The sequence below is a fragment of the Sminthopsis crassicaudata genome, chromosome 3 (genome assembly GCF_048593235.1).
Source record: "Sminthopsis crassicaudata isolate SCR6 chromosome 3, ASM4859323v1, whole genome shotgun sequence".
In the NCBI taxonomy this organism is placed as follows: domain Eukaryota; kingdom Metazoa; phylum Chordata; class Mammalia; order Dasyuromorphia; family Dasyuridae; genus Sminthopsis; species Sminthopsis crassicaudata.
Window position 1 is genome coordinate 627965589 of NC_133619.1, and position 21135 is coordinate 627986723.

The following is a 21135-nucleotide window of genomic DNA, read 5'->3' on the forward strand; positions in this document are numbered from 1 at the left end:
CCTCAGAAACAGCACTTGACTGGTAAAACCCACGAAGATTGGAAATACAAAAACTTACCAGAGGAAGAGAATCTGGAATATTGCCAGAAAAGGTTTGACCTGAGGTGGTGTGAGTAGCCCAGTTCAGGGCATGGATAGAAACGGGAGCGGAGTGGTTTTTGTGGTTGAAAAATTTACAAAGAGTCCCCTGCAGTATCCTGACTGCTTTGCTTTGATGAGGGAGCAGGGGGCCAGCATAGAAGTTGGAGCCTGGGGTAGTGGGTACTCAGGGGGTCACCAAAGCCACAGAGGATCTGTCTGGGATCACCCAGGACCAGAAGTGCCTCAAGGCAGACCATAACACAGCACTTCACAGCATTCTGCAGTGAGGGGCTCTTGCCCCTGGGGGGCCAGTAATACACAGCAGGGGCACAGCCTGGGTCAGCCTTTCATCTGTATAGTGAGGGGCTCGGCCAGGGGAAGTGGAATTTCCCCAGCTCGACTGTGCTCCCCAGGCAGTGGCACTTCCAGTTCGGTGAGGGACAGGACCACTTTGAGGGCATTTGTGGGGGCGCAGTGATACCTTTACTCCTTAACCTCTAGCCCCAAGGCGGTCACTAATCTTCACAGTGGGGCTCCTCTCAGGGTACTTACACAGCCCTGTCTGTAATACCTAGACATGCTCACTTCTGCATAAAGTTCTTCCCAGAGCCCTCCTGCAGCTTGGCTGTTCCTTGCAGCACATTGAGAGGGCAGATACTGTCCATAAACCCATCCTTGCTCTGCAGAGGAACCTGGTAGTCCCCTTGCCCTCAGGACAGACCCTGAAGGCTTTAAAAAAATGAGCAAAAAAATGAAGAAAACCCTTTACAGCTTCTATGCAGAAAAACAGCTTGTTTCCCACCCTGAGGCGGCTACAACCTCCAGACAATACCCCAAATAACACTCTGCTAGAAGAAACTATTAAAAATCTGAAGAGAGAATTAGAAGAAAAATGGGGAAAGGAAAGAGAAGCTATGCTAGATTATATCAATGTCCTGAAATGTGAATTAGAAAAGGCAAACAACTTCCTCAAATGGAAAGGATTTACAGAAAGTGCAGGGAAACAGAATTAAGGAGCTGGAAAAAGGTAAAGAAACCACAGGACAGTAGGATCTATGAATTGGAAAAGATAAAGAATTCCCAAGAAAGTAAAATTTGTGAATTGGAAAAAGAAAATAACTCATTAAAAAACAAATTTAGTGAAGTGGAAAAAAATTTCATAGACCAAAACAACTCATTTAAAAACTCAATTGGACACATACAAAAAGAAGGAAAAAAAAAAAAAGCTAATGAAGAAAATAACTCATTAAAAATCAGAACTGAACAAATAGAAATGAATGATTCACTGAGACACCAAGAATCAGTCAAGCAAAGCCAAAAAATTGAAAATCTGCAGAAAAATGTCAGCTATCTACTTGCCAAAACGACAGACCTGGAAAACAGATCGAGGAGAGACAATCTGAGGATTATTGGACTTCCTGAAAATTATGATGAAAAAAATAGCGTAGATACTATTATACAGGAAATCATCAAAGAAAACTGCCCAGAGGTAATAGAAACAGAAGGTAAAACAGACATTGAAAGAATTCATTCAACACCTTCTGAAAAAGACCCCCCCAAAAAACACAAACAAATAAACAAACAAAAAAAAAAAAAACTCCCCGGAACATTGTGGCCAAAGTTCATAAGTATTAGACTAAGGAAAAAATACTACAAGCAGCCAGGATACAACAATTCAAATACCAAGGTGCGACAATGAGGGTGACTCAAGACCTGGTTGGTTGGAATGGAAAGGGGATAGTGTCAGAAAAAGAGGAAAGGGGAGATAAAAAGAGGGAAACTACATCCCACAAAGAGGCAAAGAAAACCTATCATATCTGAGGGAAGTTAGAGAGGGGGAGGAACATTGTGTAAACGTTACTCCCAGCAGAATTGTCTCAAAGAGAAAATAATGGACATATTAGTATTACAGAAAATTCTTTCTCACCTCATTAAAAAGAGGGAGAGGAAAAGGGAAAAGGAAAAAGAGCAATAAGGACAGGGAACAAGAAAGGGTAAGGGATTTCAAGGGAGGAGAGAGGGATATTAAAGAGGGAGGGCTGTGTGACACAAGTGAGGCTCATAAGTTTAATTCTGGGAAAGGGGTTCAGGAAGGTAAGGTAAAAAAGCATAATCAGGGGATATTACGCTGGCAGGAAATACAGAATTAGTCATTTAACTGCAAATGTGAATGGGATGAATTCTCCCATAACACAGAGACAGATAGCAGATTGGATCAAAAGTCTGAACCCTACAATATGCTGTTTCCAGGAAACACATTTAAAGCAGAGAGATACATACAGAGAAAGGTAAAAGGCTGGAGCAGAATCTATTATGCCTCAAGTGAAGTCAAAAAAGCAGGGAGAGCCATCCTTATCTCAGATGAAGAAAAAGCAAAAATTGATCTAATCAAAAGAGATAAGGAAGGAAACTATATCTTGCTAAAGGGTAGCAGAGACAATGAAGCAATTTCTATACTAAATATATATGAACCAAGTGGTATAGCATCTAACTTCCTAAAGGAGAAGTTAAGAAAGTTGCAAGAAGAAATAGACAACACAACCTTGCACTCTCAGAATTAGAGAAATCAAACCACAAAACAAAACAAATCAGAAAGAAATTAAAGAGGTAAATCAAATATTAGGAAAATTAGGTATGATAGCTCTCTGGAGAAAACTGAATGGTGACAGAAAGGAGGATACTTTCTTCTCAGCAGTTCATGGAACCTATCCAAAAAAAATGACCATATATTAGGACATAAAGATCTCAAAATTAAATGCAGAAGGAAGGCAGAAATATTAAAGTCTTTCTTTTTAGATCACGATGCAATAAAAACTACATTCAACAAAAAGTTAGGGGTAAATAGATCAAAAAGTCATGGGAAACTAAATAAAATCTCATCTTGAAGAATGATTGGGTGAAACAGCAAATTATGCACACAATTAATAATTTCACTCAACACAGTGACAATGATGAGACATCATACCAAAATTTGTGGGATGCAGTTAAAACGGTAGTCAGGGGAAATTTTATATCTTTGGAGGCTTACTTGAAGAAAATAGAGAAATAGAAGATCAATGAATTGGGCTTGCAACTTAAAAAGCTAGAAAAAGACTAAATAAATTAAAAGCCCCAATCAAATACTAAACATGAAATTCTAAAATGAAAAGGAGAAATTAATGATATTGAAAGTAAAAATACTATTGAACTAATAAATAAAACTAAGAGTTGATTGTATGACAAACCAATAAAATAAATAAACCTTTGGCAAATCTGATTAGAAAAAGGAGAGAGGAAAATCAAAGTGTTAGTCTTAAAAATGGAAATGGGGAACTGTCCACCAATGAGGAGGAAAATAGAGAAATAATGAGTTATTTTGCCCAACTGTATGCCAATAAATTCGATAACCTAAGCGAAATGGACGACTACCTCCAAAAATGTAGGCTTCCCAGATAAAGAGAGGAGGAAGTAAATTGCTTAAATAGTCCCATTTCAGAAAAAGAAATACAACAAGCTATTCATCAACTCCCTAAGAAAAAATCCCCAGGGATAGATGCATTTACAGGTGAATTCTACCCAACATTCAAAGAACAATTAGCTCCAATGTTGTATAACCTATTTGAAAAAATAGGGAATGAAGGAGTCCTACCAAATTCCTTTTATGACACAGACATGGTACTGATACCCAAACCAGGTAGGGTGAGAACAGAGAAAAAAAATTATAGACCATTCTACCTAATAAATATTGATGCTAAAATCTTAAATAAGATATTAGCAAAAAGACTCTCCCCAGGATAATACATCATGATCAAGTAGGATTTATACCAGGAATGCAGGGCTGGTTAAATATCAGGAAAACTTTCAGTATAATAGGCCATATTAATAACCAAATTAACAAAACTCATATGATCATCTCAATAGATGCAGAAAAGGCATTTGATAAACTCCAACATCCATTTCTATGAAAAACACTTGAGAATATTGGAATAAATGAACTTTTCCTTAAAATAATCAGTAGCATCTGTTTAAAATCAACAATAGTCATATGTATTGGGGAAAGACTGCAACCATTCCCATTAAGATCAGGGGTGAAACAAGTTTGTCCTCTATCACATTACTATTCAATATTGCATTAGAAATTCTAGGCTGGGCAATAAGACCCCAGAAAGTGATTAAAGGAAGTAGAGTAGGTAATGAGGAAACCCAACTATCCTCTTTGCAGATGATATGATGGTATACTTAGGGAACCCCAAAGATTCTGCTAAAAAGCTATTAGAAATAATTTGGAACTTTAACAAAGTTGCAGGATACAAAATAAATCCACATAAATCCTCGGCATTTTTATACATTAACAACACAATCCAACAGCAAGAGCAACAAAGAGAATTTCCATTGAAAATAACATTTGCTAGTATAAAATCTTTAGGAATCTATCTCCAAAAGGAAAGTCCAGAATTATATGAGCAAAATTACAAAACACTTGCCACGAAGAAAAAGTCAGATTTAAACAATTGGAAAAATATTAAGTGCTCTTGGATGGGCCGAGCGAATATAATAAAGATGACAATACTCCCTAAACTAATCTATTTATTTAGCACTATAACAATCAGACTCCAAAAAAACTATTTTAAAGACCTAGATAAAACAACAACAACAACAACAACAACAACAACAACAACAACAACAACAACAAAGTTCATATGGAAAAACAAAAGGTTAAGAATTTGAAGGGAATTAATTAAAAAAAAAAAATCAAACAAAGGTGGCCTAACTGTACGTGATCTAAAACTATATTATAAAGCATCATTCACCAAAATCATCTGGTATTGGCTAAGAAACAGACTAGTTGATCAGTGGAATAGGTTAGGTTCACAGGACAAGATAGTGAATAAAAATATTAATCTAATGTTTGATAAACCCAAAGATCCCAAATTTTGGGAATAGAAATCTTTTTTGACAGAAACTGCTGGGAAAACTGGAAATTAGTAAGGCAGAAACTAGGCATGGACCCACATTTAACACCACATACTAAGATGAGATCAACATGGGTCCATGATTTAGGCATAAAGAACAAGATCATAAATAAATTAGAGGGGCATAGGATAGCTTACCTCTCAGACTTGTGTCTGAGGAAGGAAGGAGGAGGAAGGAATTTGTGACCAAAGGAGAACTAGAGATCATTATTGATCACAAAATAGAAAATTTTGATTACATCAAATTAAAAAGCTTTTGTACAAACAAAACTAATGCAAACAAGATTAGAAGGGAAGTAACAAATTGGGAAAACATTTTTTTTACAATTAAAGGTTCTGATAAGGGAGTCATCTCCAAAATATACAGAGAATTGACTCTAATTTAAAAGAAATCAAGCCATTCTCCAATTGAAAAGTGGTCAAAGGATATGACCAGACAATTTTCAGATGATGAAATTGAAACTATTTCCACTCATATGAAAGAGTGTTCCAAATCACTATTGATCAGAGAAATGCAATTTAAAAAATTTTTTTTAAATTAATTTTATAATTATAATATTTTTGACAATACATATGCATAGGTAATTTTTTTACAACATTACCCTTTGTACACTCTTCTGTTCCAAAATTTCCCCTCTTTCCCTCCACTCCCTCCCCTAGAAGACAGGCATTACAATACATATTAAGTATGTTATAATATATCCTAGATACAATATATATGTGGAGAACTGGATTTTTTTGTTGTTGTTCTTGTTGTAAAGGAATAATTGGATTTGGAAGGCAAAAAAACCCTGGGAAGAAAAACAAAAAATGTAAACAATTTACACTCATTTCCCAGTGTCCCTGCTCTGGGTGCAGCTGATTCTGTCCATCATTGATCATTTGGAACTGGATTTGATCTAAGAAATGTAAATGAAGACAACTCTAAGATACCACTACACACCTGTCAGATTGGCTAAGATGACAGGAACAAATAATGATGAATGTTGGAGGCGATGTGCTAAAACAGGGACACTGATGCATTGTTTGTGGAGTGGTGAAAGAATCCAACCATTCTGGAGAGCAATCTGGAATTATGCCCAAAATGTTATCAAACTGTGCATGCCCTTTGATCCATCAGTGCTACTACAGGACTTATATCGCAAAGAAAATACTAAAGAAGGGAAAGGCACCAGTATGTGCCAAAACATTTATGGCAGCCGTTTTTGTAGTGCCTACAAACTAGAAAATGAATTGTAGAATGGATAGGTCAATGATGGTATATGAATGTTTTGGAATATTATTGTTCTGTACGAAATGACCAGCAGGATGACTACAAAGAGGTTTGGAGAGACTTACATCAACTGATGCTGAGTGAAATGAGCAGAACCAGAAGATCACTATACACTTCAACAACAATACTGTATGAAGATATATTCTGATGGAAGTGGATATCTTCAACATACACAAGATCCAACTCACTTCCAATTGATCAATGACAAGCAGAAACAACAACACCCAGAGAAAGATCACTGGGAATTGAATGTAAACTGTTAGCACTACTGCCTTTCTAACCAGGTTACTTATACCTTCGGAATCCAATTCTTAATGTGCAAGAAGAAAATTGGCTTTATACACATATATTGTATCTAGGTTATACTCTAACACATGTGATATTGTATGGGGCTGCCTGTCATCTTGGGGAGGAAGTAGAGGAAGGGAGGAGAAAATTTGGAAAAATGAATACAAAGGATAATGCTATAAAAAATAATTACTCATGCTTATATACTGTCAAAAATTATAATTATAAAATTAATTTTAAAAGAGTAAAAAAAATAAAAACTAAATTCGACACCTATTAAAAAAAGAAAGAAAGAAACAAGAAAAAAAAAGAAATGATCAGCAGGATGAATACAGAGAGTCTTGGAGAGACTTACATCAACTGATGCTGAGTGAAATGATCAGAAGCAGGTGATCATTATACACTTCAAGAACAATACTGTGTGAAGAGGATGTATTCTGATGGAAGTGGACATCTTCACCAAGAAAAGATCTAACTCACATCCAATTGATCAAAGATTGACACAATCAGCTACACTAAGAGAAGGATCACTGGTAAATGAGTGAAAACCATTTGCAATTTTTGTTTTTCTTCCCAGTTTATTTTTACTTTCTGAATCCAATTCTTCCATTGCAACAATAACAACAACAACAACAACAAAAATCGATTCTGCATACATATATTGTATCTAGGATACATTATAACATAGTTAATATGTATGGGCATGCCTGCCAACTAGGGAAGGTGGTGGAGGGAAGGAGGATAAAATTCGGAAAAGTGCAATGGATAATGTTATAAATTACCTATGCATATGTCAAAAAAAAATTATAATTATAAAATGAATAAAAAGAAAGACACAATTCAAACATACAATAGAATTCAACTGGTTTTAGGAAATTATTTAAGTTATAGAAAAAGGAAAAAGAAGAAGGAGCTATAGGGGGAGGGGTCAACTAAACAAGGTGAGAAGGATGAATCAGATAACAATGGAGTTAAATACAATTTTGAGCAACAAGAGCATTTCCCATCTCCTCCCTCAATTAACCCTTCAGTGTTGGAAGAAGGAGGAGGAGGGGAAGAGGCAGAAACACAAGCAGAATTGCCTGTTAAGCAGCCTGACAAGATTAGAAAAAGCATTGATTAAGGCTAAGAAGAAGAACAGGATGTAAGAGATTTTATAGATGCATAGCCTGGAATTGAAGAGATTGACTCTTCAGATCAAAAAAAGAGAAGTGACACTCCTTTTAATTTGGATAAAATGAAGGATTTGAAAAAAAAGGTTACACCCTTTATGGAGCCACATCATCTTATGTTAAGATGTTAATAGTTCATTTGTCTTATGAAATCCTAACCCCAAGTGATTGGAAATCCATAGCAGGGACATGTTCAGAACCTGGACAAAACTTGTTGTGGCTTTGAGAATTTCATGAATTATGTAGGATTCAAGTCAGAGGCAATAGGGAAATAGGAGTTAACACACAATTGACTTTTGACCAACTAGCAGGTGAAGGTCGGTATGGAGAAAATTCAGAACAGATTGATTATCCCATAAGAGTGTATGAGCAAATTTCTAAGGCTGCAATAAAAGCTTGGGGTTCTCTCCCCAGACAGAAAGATCGAAGGGAGGCTTTCACTAAAATAGAGCAAGGTCCCAATAAACCTTTTGCGGATTTTGTGGGATGTCTGCTAACTGCTCTCAAAAGAAGTATTGGAGAAAATGCAGCTACAGAAATAATGACTAGACATTTGGCTATGGAAAATGCCCATGAGATTTGCAAAAGAATTCTATGGGGACTAGACAAAGATGCTTCTTTAGAGGAGATCATAAGAAGCTGTGCTACAGTGGGCAGCAATTCTCATTATGCTCAGACTATGAAGAACATGGAAAGACAGGGTCCTTCCTGGCAAAGGATTTTTAGGGAAACTCGTTGATGTTTTCAATGTGGAAAAGTTGGACATCTAAGAGCTCAGGTAGATAAGAAGATAGAGTGAGAAGACAGGGTGAAAGAAGACCTAAAACCCCATGTCCAAAATGTCACAAGGGCTTCCACTGGGCCTCAGAATGTAGACTGACCCAGAGAAATGAGAGGTGAGGCCCAGCTCCAAGAACACAATGAAAAGATACATGGGGCAAGATGGCAACTGAAGTTACACCCAAATAGTCTTGGACTCTGCTGTAATCTATCAGATGAAAAGTTATCACATGGAAGAAAGGGATTACCTGATCAGTCAGCCAAAAAGCAATCAGATATCAGAAATGGAGAGAAATTCACCTGGGAGAATACACGCCTTTTAAACCCATGGGGCTGTGTCCAATGCAAACAGCTCCAATGTGATTGCCAGATGATGAGAAGAGATTTAAAAAGTGGTCAAAAGAAGGGGAAATTAGGTAGGTTAACTACCTGGGAGAGAGGGTTTGCTTATATTTTAACAGGCATGAGGAAACAGGTGGAGAAGGAAACAGATGGATGGCAACAAGCACCTGGAGATAGAAAGACAATGAGCAAAAACTTAAAAGAAAGAGAAGATCTAAGAAACATCTGACACTGAAAGAGCATGGCTGATAAAGAGACTGTTAAAGAACTTTAAAACTAGCAGGAATCATTAGATTCCTTAATACAAGATAAAACTGTTAAAGTACTTGAAAACCAGCAGAGATCATTGATTCCTTGAGATAAAAAATTGTTAATGAGTCTATTGTAGGATTTCAAAACTTGTAGGAATTATTGGATTATTGGCACATGAACTAATGGAGAATGGATTCCCTTTGGACTATTTCTAAAACTTATGGACATGTATAAATTCTCAATTTATGACTATTTCATCATGTTATTGGTTACATCACTTCCAGCATGTGTTATGATGCTATGTATTTGTGTAATTTATGTAATTATGTGTAATATCTCCCATAGTAATGGATTTATGTATTCCTGTTTCTTTTTAAAATTTTTTTAAAAATTAATTTTATACTTATAACATTTTATTGAAAGTAGATATGCATAGGTAATTTTTTCAACATTATCCCTTTACTCCCTTCTGTTCTGAGTTTCCCCCTCCTTCCCTCCACCCCGTCACATAGATGGCAGGCATTTCCATACATATTAAATATGTTCTAGTATATCCAAGATACAATATATGTTGCAGTACCGAATTTTGTTGTAGTTGTAGTTGTTGTTGTTGTTGTTGTTGTTGTTGTTGCAAAGGAAGAATTAGATTCAGAAGGTAAAAATCACCTGAGAAGAAAAACAAAAAAAAGCAAACAGTTTACAACTATTTGCCTGTGTTCCTTCCCTGAATGTAGCTGAATCTGTCCCTCATTGATCAATTGGATCTGAGTTAGATCTTCTCTTTGTTGAAGATAGCCACTTCCATCAGAATACATCCTCATACAGTATTGTTGTTGAAGTGTCTAATGATCTCCTGGTTCTGCTCAAGTCACTCAGCATCAGGTGATGTAAGTCTCTCCAAGCCTCTCTTTATTCATCCTGCTGGTCACTTGTTACAGAACAATAACATTCCATAACATTCATATACCATCATTTACCCAAGCATTCTCCAATTGATGGGCATCCATTCATTTTCCACTTTCAATCCACTACAAAAAGGGCTGCCACAAACCCTTTGGCCGATACAGGTCCCTTTCCCTTCTTTAGTAGTTCCTTGGGATATAAGCCCAGTAGTAGTAGCACTGCTGGATCAAAGGGTATGAACAGTTTGATAACTTTTTGGGCAATGTCTACCTGTTTCAAGGTCATGACCACCCTATGTGCTAAATCAAAAGAAAGGGGGGAATGCTAGCTAGGTTCCTTCCTGGGTGGTAAGTAGGTACCTAACAATTCTGTAGGGCAGAATTCAGACCTTTCGTTCGCACCTTTAAAAGCACTTGACACTTTCAGGATGCTGAAAGGAGTTAACACCTTTCAAAGGGCTTGCTCATTGGTCTAGAAGGAGTTCCCTCCCACAAGCCCCTTCTCTGGGAGGATTTAAGGAGCCAGCATTCAGGAAGAAGAGCATCTGAGATTCCACTTTGGTGCTGACTGGGGACACTTGGAGAAGAGCAGATTCACAAGGACTAAAGGAAAAGCCGGCTTGTGGAGATTCACAGGTAGGATTGACTTCCGGGAAAGCCAGGTAAGTCTGATTCCTTTCGGCGTCTACCTTTGTCTGCCTGTCCTTCTGTGCGTGCTTCCAGGAGCTGCTGGGATGGCCGCGATGAAGACAAACTTAGAGGAGGAAGTGATTTCTTTGCTCTCCTCTTCTACCAGTGGCTCCCTGGGAACGTTCCAGGTTCAGCCACCATTTCGATTCGGTCAGTCCTGGCTTTTTGGCCAGAGCGCCGTGGGCTCGGGGCAGAGTACGGGATTGGCCCAGACTTCTTGGGGGACCCAGTGTTCCTCAGGATCTACGGTCGGATTCCCGGCCACCTGCCGAGCCCCCCAGGCTCCTGAATGCACGGCGCCTTCTGGAACCCCCAGTGCGTCTGGATTTAGTTTCAAGATGCCCACCAACCTCGGAGCTTTCCCCAGCAAACCGGGCTTTGGGCACCGTAGCCGGGAGGCATCGGGTTGTAGTTTGGGGGCATCCGACTTCAGCTTTAAGGCTCCTGAAAGCTCAGTCTTCAGACCAATCTTTGGGGCCCAATCGGAGCCGGAGAAGACGCAGAGCCGCATCAGTGCGGCCTCTTTCACTTTCTCCCTCCCAGTTAGAGGGGGGCCTGAGACGCTGGGCTCCTTCACGTTTTCCCAGGGCTCAAGCAGCTCAGGCACCAGCCCGAGCGCCGTGGGCTCGGGGCAGAGCACGGGATTGGCCCAGACTTCTTGGGGGACCCAATCTTCCTCAGGTTCTAAGCTCGGATTCCCGGGCACCTCTGGAGCCCCCCAGGCTCCTGTTTTCGAGGCGCCTTCTGCAACCCCCAGTGCATCGGGATTTAGTTTCAAGATGCCCACCAACAACGGAACTTTCCCCAGCACCCCGGGCTTTGGACACCGTAGCCGGAAGGCATCCGGCTGTAGTTTGGGGGCATCCGAGTTCAGCTTTAAGGCTCCTGAAAGCTCAACCTTCAGACCAATCTTTGGGGCCCAATCGGAGCCGGAGAAGATGGAGAGGGACATCAGTCCGGCCTCTTTCACTTTCTCCCTCCCAGTTAGTGGGGGGCCTGAGGCGCTGGGCTGCTTCACGTTATCCCAGGGCTCAAGCAGCTCAGGCACCAGCCCGAGCGCCGTGGGCTCGGGGCAGAGCACGGGATTCGCCCAGACTTCTTGGGGGACCCAGTCTTCCTCAGGATCTACGCTCAGATTCCCGGCCAATTCCGGAGCCCTCCAGGCTCCTGTCTTCCCAGCGCCTTCTGCAACCCCCAGTGCATCGGGATTTAGTTTCAAGATGCCCACCAACAACGGAACTTTCCCCAGCACCCCAGGCTTTGGACACCGTAACCAGGAGGCATCCGGCTGTAGTTTGGGGGCATCCGAGTTCAGCTTTAAGGCTCCTGAAAGCTCAACCTTCAGACCAATCTTTGGGGCCCAATCGGAGCCGGAGAAGATGGAGAGGGACATCAGTCCGGCCTCTTTCACTTTCTCCCTCCCAGTTAGTGGGGGGCCTGAGGCGCTGGGCTGCTTCACGTTATCCCAGGGCTCAAGCAGCTCAGGCACCAGCCCGAGCGCCGTGGGCTCGGGGCAGAGCACGGGATTGGCCCAGACTTCTTGGGGGACCCAATCTTCCTCAGGTTCTAAGCTCGGATTCCCGGGCACCTCCGGAGCCCCCCAGGCTCCTGTTTTCGAGGCGCCTTCTGCAACCCCCAGTGCATCCGGATTTAGTTTCAAGATGCCCACCAACAACGGAACTTTCCCCAGCAAACCGGGCTTTGGGCACCGTAGCCGGGAGGCATCCGGTTGTAGTTTGGGGGCATCCGAGTTCAGCTTTAAGGCTCCTGAAAGCTCAACCTTCAGACCAATCTTTGGGGCCCAATCGGAGCCGGAGAAGATGGAGAGGGGACATCAGTCCGGCCTCTTTCACTTTCTCCCTCCCAGTTAGTGGGGGGCCTGAGGCGCTGGGCTGCTTCACGTTATCCCAGGGCTCAAGCAGCTCAGGCACCAGCCCGAGCGCCGTGGGCTCGGGGCAGAGCACGGGATTCGCCCAGACTTCTTGGGGGACCCAGTCTTCCTCAGGATCTACGCTCAGATTCCCGGCCAATTCCGGAGCCCTCCAGGCTCCTGTCTTCCCAGCGCCTTCTGCAACCCCCAGTGCATCGGGATTTAGTTTCAAGATGCCCACCAACAACGGAACTTTCCCCAGCACCCCAGGCTTTGGACACCGTAACCAGGAGGCATCCGGCTGTAGTTTGGGGGCATCCGAGTTCAGCTTTAAGGCTCCTGAAAGCTCAACCTTCAGACCAATCTTTGGGGCCCAATCGGAGCCGGAGAAGATGGAGAGGGACATCAGTCCGGCCTCTTTCACTTTCTCCCTCCCAGTTAGTGGGGGGCCTGAGGCGCTGGGCTGCTTCACGTTATCCCAGGGCTCAAGCAGCTCAGGCACCAGCCCGAGCGCCGTGGGCTCGGGGCAGAGCACGGGGATTGGCCCAGACTTCTTGGGGGACCCAATCTTCCTCAGGTTCTAAGCTCGATTCCCGGGCACCTCCGGAGCCCCCCAGGCTCCTGTTTTCGAGGCGCCTTCTGCAACCCCCAGTGCATCCGGATTTAGTTTTCAAGATGCCCACCAACAACGGAACTTTCCCCAGCAAACCGGGCTTTTGGGCACCGTAGCCGGGAGGCATCCGGTTGTAGTTTGGGGGCATCCGAGTTCAGCTTTAAGGCTCCTGAAAGCTCAACCTTCAGACCAATCTTTGGGGCCCAATCGGAGCCGGAGAAGATGGAGAGGGACATCAGTCCGGCCTCTTTCACTTTCTCCCTCCCAGTTAGTGGGGGGCCTGAGGCGCTGGGCTGCTTCACGTTATCCCAGGGCTCAAGCAGCTCAGGCACCAGCCCGAGCGCCGTGGGCTCGGGGCAGAGCACGGGATTCGCCCAGACTTCTTGGGGGACCCAGTCTTCCTCAGGATCTACGCTCAGATTCCCAGCCAATTCCGGAGCCCTCCAGGCTCCTGTCTTCCCAGCGCCTTCTGCAACCCCCAGTGCATCGGGATTTAGTTTCAAGATGCCCACCAACAACGGAACTTTCCCCAGCACCCCAGGCTTTGGACACCGTAGCCAGGAGGCATCCGGTTGTAGTTTGGGGGCATCCGAGTTCAGCTTTAAGGCTCCTGAAAGCTCAGTCTTCAGACCAATCTTTGGGGCCCAATCGGAGCCGGAGAAGATGGAGAGGGACATCAGTCCGGCCTCTTTCACCTTCTCCTTCCCAGTTAATGGGGGGCCTGAGGCGCTGGGCTCCTTCACGTTTTCCCAGGGCTCAAGCAGCTCAGGCAGCAGCCCGAGTCTTCCTTTGTCCAACGCATCTAGCAAGCCTCCCTCCTCCACTTTTGCCTCTCCAAGTCAGAATGTGGAGGAGGAAAAGAGGGACCCTAAACCAGCATTTGGCAGTTCAGGGAGCGGCTTCACGAGCTTCGCCTCCCCGGGCTCTGGAGGGGAGCCCTTTCGTAGGAGCAAAGCAGAGGGCAAGCTAGGAAGGGGAGATGCTGCTGGCCACGGAGGGTCGCTCTCTGGCCACGTGAAGGGGCCGAAAAGGAAGAAAGAGCACGACGGCTCACCCAGGAGACGAAACTACGACTGTGTGGAGGACATGCAGCTCTTGTCCCAGGGAGATCATCCTCGAAAGAAGCGCCCTCCTCGCCTGGCTCGCCCACGGGCTGGCGGCTCGTTCGGGGGGACGCTGCAGGACACGCTGAGGAGTAACAAAGGAGGCGGCCACCTGGGAAGCACAGGAATGAAAAAGGAAGTGGGCAGTGTAGAATCCAGTGAGACGGAGCAAAGCGCTGGAGCGGGAGCCACCTGGTCCACGTTGTTCGCCCCCCGGCTGAAGGAAGAGGAGATGGGTGGCAAAAGGAGCCAGGAAGTGTCCGCCTGCAGGGCTACCCCTTCCCGCCGCGGAGGGAAGAAGGAGAGCGTGGAGAGCTCGAGCAGCCTGTCCCCCAGCGAGCTCCCCGCCATTCAGTGCAAGAAGATCCCCAACTACCTCAAGGACAGAGCCATCCTGAAGGAGCACTTTGGCCGATTGAGGAAGGTGCGGCGCATCCATCCCCGGCGCCGAGGCAAGCTCGGCTCTGTGCCCTTCTGGGACCACGCCTCTGCAGCCCTGGCTCGGAAGAAAGGGAAAGGGAAAGGCTTGCACAGAGTCCTCCTCTTTTGGCGCGAGAACAAAAGAAGTCCCAGGAAGAAGACCTTTTTCCCAAAGGAGAAAATAGCGAGTCAGAGCTGGGAAGACTCTGGTTTCCAGCGCTCCCCGCTGCCCAAAGCCCTCTGGAGACCTGCAACTGGCCAGAGCAGCAGCCTTCTCGGGAAGAGTTGTCCAGTGAAGAAATCGAGGCAGCCCGAGTCTCTGCAGTCTGAGGGGGAGCCCTTGGATTGTGGGCCTGAGATCCCGAGCTCAGACCTGCCGGGACTGTCAGTGAGCAGCCTGAGCACCTTGATGGGCGCGGTGGCCGAGACGTCGGAGGACAAGTACCGCCTCCTGGACCGGAGGGATAAGATCCTGAGGCAAGCTCGCGGGAAGAGAACGGCTCTGGACCAAGCCAAAGGCTTTTGGGGCACGTGCCGGGACATGTGTCCTGAGAAAGAGCGCTACATGAGAGAGAGCAGGAAGCAGCTGAGCTCTTTCGAAGTGATCCCTGGCACAGATCAGGTGGACCACGCGGCGGCAATCAAGGAATACAGCCGCTCCTCCGCTGACCAGGAGGAGCCTCTGCCTCAGGAGCTGCGTCCTTCCGGGGTGCTGGGCATGACCATGGACTACCTGGTCACTCAGGTCCTGGACCGGAGGGAAGGGAGCTCGCGCGACTGGTACGACTTTGTGTGGAACAGGACCCGCGCCATCAGGAAGGACATCACCCAGCAGCACCTCGGTGACCCGCTCACCGTGTCGCTGATGGAGAAGTGCACCCGCTTCCACATCCACTGTGCGCACGCGATGTGTGAGGAGCCCGTGGGCTCCTTCGACGCCAAGATCAACCAGGAGAACATGACCAAGTGCCTGCAGAGCCTTAAGGAGATGTACCAGGACCTGGCCGACGAGGGCGTCCTCTGTGCGCGGGAAGCGGAATTCCGAGGCTACCAAGTTCTGCTCCATCTCCACCAGGGCGACATCCTGAGAGAGGTGCAGCAGTTCCGGCCCGAGGTGCGAAACTCCCCCGAGGTGAAATTTGCAGTGCAGGCTTTGGCGGTTGTGAACAGCAACAACTTTGTCCGGTTCTTCAAGCTGGTGCGCTCTGCCTCCTACCTCAACGCCTGCCTCCTGCACTGCTACTTCCATCAGATCCGGAAAGAGGCATTGCGGGCTCTCCTCGTGGCCTACACGGGGAGCGCTCGGAGATCCACACGCTTTCCGGTGGATCACCTGGTGCCCATGTTACTGTTTCGAGATGCCCAGGAAGCCAGCGACTTCTTGACTTCCTGTGGCCTCGCGGTGTCTGATGGCTGCGTGGAGCTGAAGCGGTCCGCCTTCTTGGAAGCCGGGGGCTCAGCCAAGGCAAAGAAGTGCCCTTTGATCACCGAGAAGCTCGCCGTCTCCGTTGGAGAAGTGGTGAATGGGGGGCCGTTACCCCCCGTCCCTCGTCACATCCCGGCGTGTAGCTTCAACACCCACAACGAATACGTGGGCGAGAGCGCGGCCCCCGAGTCTGCTCCGCGTGGACAGAAACCCGCTGTGGAGAGGGGGGGAGGCGGCAAGCTGGAAGAAGGCAGCCCTGGGACCGAAGCGCTGGCGCTGTGTGTTCCGCCGCAGCCCTGCCCGCCCCTGCCTCAGCCGCTGCTGACCCAGAGCGCCGGGCTGCCGCCAGCCCTCGGGGCTCCCGGCCCTGTCCTGCCAGGGGCTGCCTCGTCATCTCGCTTCCAGCCCGTGGGGCGGCCCGAGCTGCCTGCTCCCCGGCCTCGGCCGAGCTACACCGACTCGGACCTCGTGGGGGTCGTGGAAGACCTTGCCCGGGACGTCCTCAGAGGCTACTATGAAGAAGTCGGCCAGGCCGGAGCTGCCTACGCCGCTGCGGCCTGGAGGGTTTCCCAAGTGCTCACGGAGGAGCTCCTGGCCACCACCACCGGGGACATGCTGAGGCAGACCGCCGCTGAGGAACTGAAGGAAGAAAGAGCAAGAATTCAAGAAGAACAGAAGAGAGCTGAAGAACAAAGACGGGCCCAGGAGCTGGAGAGCGCCCTGGAGACCGAGAGGAGGGCCTGTGTGGCCCGCTGCTCTGAAGACGTCTGCGATCGCCTCATGGATCTCTTCTTGCCAGAGGAGATTTTCCAGAGTGCCCGAGAGACCCTGCAGGAACTTCAGGGCCTCTGTCAATACTGGCAGAGGTGGAGGAAAGCCCTGGCAGCGCGGAAAAAACTCCAGAGACAGAGGAGACCATTCCCCGCGGCCCCCTGCCGTGTGGACCTCAGCAACGGATTGCAGGCCTTGGCCCCCCGTGCCCAGAGTCCCCTTGCTAAAGAGCGCCTGGCCAAAGGAGTCCCGGATCTGGGGCACCCGGGAAAACTGGGGCTCTCCTGCACCAGGTTACAGTGGACGAGAAACAAGACGATCCATCCAATGAAGGTTCACTCTTTCTCCCAGCAATTGCTCAGTGAAGCGGTGTGGAGCCCTCTGGACCTGCCGGCCCTCGTCGCCGAGCATTACCCTGGGCAGCGGGAACAGGTGTTCTGGAAGCTGGTGTTGGCGCTGCCGGACGGTGAAGAGGCCGACAGTGAAGAGCCCGCCTCTGGCTATCCCAGCAGGATGCTAGAGACTTGGCTGAAGGTCAAGTTCATGGGTGGGGAAGATTTCCAAAAGGGGGCCCGTCACGCTTCCCAGGGGATCCAGACGCTGACCCTGCTGAAGGCCTGGAGCCCCAAAGGGGCTCGAGCGGTCCGGGTCAACGTGTGCATTAAGGTGGCCCACGGCCTGTTGAGCGACTGGGCCCTGGATGCCACGGAGACGCAGAAGGCCCTTCTGGGCACCAGCGGCCTTCTCTTCGTGCTGCCCCCCCGCGGCAAGAGTGTGGTGGCGGCCGAGGAGGACGCGTGCTGGCTCTCGGCCCTGCTGCGGCTCCAACAGCTGCTGCAGGCCAAGCCCTTGCAGCCCCCGGTGCCCCTGGTGGTTCTGGTGCCCGGCCGCGAGGGGGCCAGCGTGAGGGACGTGGAGGAGGGTCTGAGGCTTCGGGACTTGCTTTCCTCGCAGCTTCTCTCGGATTACACGGTCTTGGAGATCCCAGCTGCCGTCAACGATGTCCAAGGCACCAACAGGGTGTCGCAGGCCGTCCAGTGGCTGGTGTCTCGCTGCCCCAGCTCCCCGGAGCTCTGCTGCCAGACCCTGCCCCAGTACATCGAGGACGGCGTCAGGCGCGAGTTCAGCGAGCGCTTCTTCCAGGACCGCAAGGAGCGGCGTGTGGCCGGCCTGGCCTGGCAGGAGCCCGGCGCCATCATCGAGCTCTTCAACGGCGTGCTGCACTTCCTGGCGGACGTGGCCTCCTCCGAGCAGCTCTGCCAGCTGTCCTGGCCCATCACGGAGTTCGCCGAGCCGGGCGGCAACAAGCTGCTTCCTCCCCTGCGCTGGAACGCGCCCGGCCACCTGGCCTGGCTGAAGAAGGTCGTTCTCTCCTTGCAGCTGCCCCCCGTGGACCTCCCCGCCCCGGGCGCTCCTTGGCCTCTGGCGTGCAACGCCATCTCCCGCTACGTCTCGCAGATCCCGAGCTGTGGCCAGACGCAGCCCATCCTGCAGTCTCAGCTGGACAACCTCCTGAGTCGGACGTACGCCAAGTGGACGAACCAAGACCTGGGGGCCTTGGGCGACACGGGGCCCCGTGGGGAGGAGATTCCGTGGGATGACATCATCGCTCTGTGCATTAATCACAAGCTGCGGGACTGGAAGCCTCCCAGTCTGCCCGTCACGCCAGAGGCTCTGAGCCAAGATGGGCACATCTGCGTCTACTTTTTCAAGAGCCACTTACAAAGCTACCAGGTCCCCGGGGCCTGGGCACACGCCCGGCTGCAGACCCACAAGGAGGTGGTGCAGCGGCCCGCCCGCCGACCTTTGGGCCTAAAGCCTTGGCGCTCCGCCAAGAGCCTCTCCCCGTCGTGGCTCCACGTTCCCTACGGCGGGACCAGGGCCCCCGACAGCGGCCAAACCGGCCGCGTGCCCGACGCCCAGGAGCTGGCCCGCCCCGCCTCGGCCGAGGAGCTGCTCCCGGGGCGCCTGGCCGCCAGCCTGCAGCTGGAGAAGGAGGAGAGCAGGAGGTTCGAACAGCAGCTGCGTCACTGGCTGTCGGGAGACGCCGAGCAGGGCCCGGACTCCAGCCCCCTCCCCGTCTACCTTCCTCAAGCTCTCCTATCGACGCCTCAGGCTCTGCGGCCCGTCCTCCGAGGGTCAGCGCCCAGCAGCCCCCGGGACCAGAAGGCCGCCGAGGGGCGGAGGCCGGCCCCGGCCATGGGCGGCTCTCTGACCCACAAGCTGAGACACTTAGAAAGCCTGATTCAGCGCACTCGACAGGAGGAGCTCGTCTGGGAGCGGCACCTCTCCAACTTGCTGGACATGGTGGACATCTGACAAGCCGGACAGTGGGGAGGGTCTCTGCGCGCACACAATCATGTTCTCTGCCGATGCTTGCCCAGTGGCTGCCACTGGGGCTGTAAATCAAGAAAATAAAGACTGGGACTTAACAAAACCAACAAACAAACAAACAAACGAAGGAATGAATGAATAAAGAAATAAGTGAATAAATAGATAAATAAATAAATAAACAAAAATCAAACAAACAAACGAATGAATGAATAAAGAAACAAGTGAATAAATAGATAAATAAATAAATAAACAAAAATCAAACAAAAAAGAAAAAACAAACAAAAACAAAAACAAAATAAACGAACAAAAAAAAAGAATGAAAAATGTGATATATTTACATTTATGATATGCAGTCTGAATGAAACGGGCAATCAAAATATTTTACTCTTATCCCAGACTCAGAAAAGTTACTATTAATTAAATGAGTAAATTTGATATGATACATGGAAAACAGGGAGAGAAACTGAGGCTGATGAAAGTTGAGGGCTGGCATGAAAGCCTAAGGCTGCCAAAAGCAGGGAGGAAAAAATGAGGAGGGGGCTAGTTTTGGTTGCAGGCGGCCAGTTTTCCCATGAAAGAAGAGTACCTACCCTCTGTGGGTTTCCATGAGCTCCATCATCATAATTCTCACCGACATCGAGCCAGTGCTTTTAATGATATCCATATTTGCACAGCACAGGTGTTTGAGCACAGGGCATGAAATAAACACTTAAAAAAAAACTGCTTCTGCTACTGCCTGTCTACACGACCATGAACAAGGGCCTCAATCTCTTTAAGACTGCTTTCTTGTCCATAAAATGACAATGTTAAGAACTGTAAGGTCTATGTTGTTGGGAGGTTGAAAGGAGACAATGAATAGAAAGGTTGTTCCAAACCTCCCAGCCATAGCTCTCCAAAGTTACTTATTATCTTTGAAGGGTCTAATGTGGTTTAGAAACACTAGAATACTCCATTTAAAGCTGGAAAAAGATTCCACAGATTTGATCAATCAATGTGCATTAATTAAACACTTACTATGTTGGAGATACTGTGCTAGGTGCTAGGAACAGCAATCTTACAAGTAGGAATTTTTCTAAAGGAAGATAACAATGTGTACCTATAGTGGCACATGTATTCTTCTTGTGCAGTCTGTAATGTCTGACTCTTTGTTACCCCATCTGGGGTGTTTTTGGAAAAATTACCCACCTAGTTTGGCCTTTCCTTCTCCAGCAATTTTACATGTTAGGAAACTGAGGCAGACAAGTTGAAGGGATGTGTCCAGAATCACACAGCTAGGGAATATCTGAATTCAGGAAAATAAATCTTGCTGACTCCAGGTCCACTAATCTATACATTGCACCACCTACCTGTCCTTCAGTTATAAACATGATACATACATACATATAAATTAGAACCATCAGTTTAGCACCAGAAGGGAATAGGAAAATCTTTTAGTTCAACTTCTTTCATACACATGAGGAAACTGAGATCAGAGAGGCAAATTGATTTGCCAATAGAACTAATAAATATTAGGAAGCACGATCTAAACCCAGGTTTCTACTGAGTCAAAATTTAGAAATTAGAGTTTAAATTTAGAAAATTTAGAATTTAGTCAAATTTAGACTGGGTAGCATGCTTTTGTTTTCTTGGGGGAGAGGAACCACTGCAGTCTGGTGACTTCAGCCAAGAGAGATAGAAACTGGGCCTTTGGAACTCTCAGTGCTCTTTTGGAGATAGCCTTGTGCCTTGATGCATGTGGGCCAACCCTGATATTGCTTGCAAACAGCAGGTTCTGAAGGCAGAAAGCCTGACAGCACTTATGTCGTGCAGCTTGTTTTCCTAGACATTATTTCTCAGTTGCCACAACCGGCTGACATGAAGACTATG

General features: G+C 47.3%; 1 pseudogene; it reads left to right on the forward strand.

Moving 5' to 3' along the window:
- Nucleotides 1-10785: 10785 nt before the first annotated feature.
- On the forward strand, nucleotides 10786-19254 carry LOC141562566 (germinal-center associated nuclear protein pseudogene; annotated as a pseudogene).
- Nucleotides 19255-21135: the final 1881 nt, after the last annotated feature.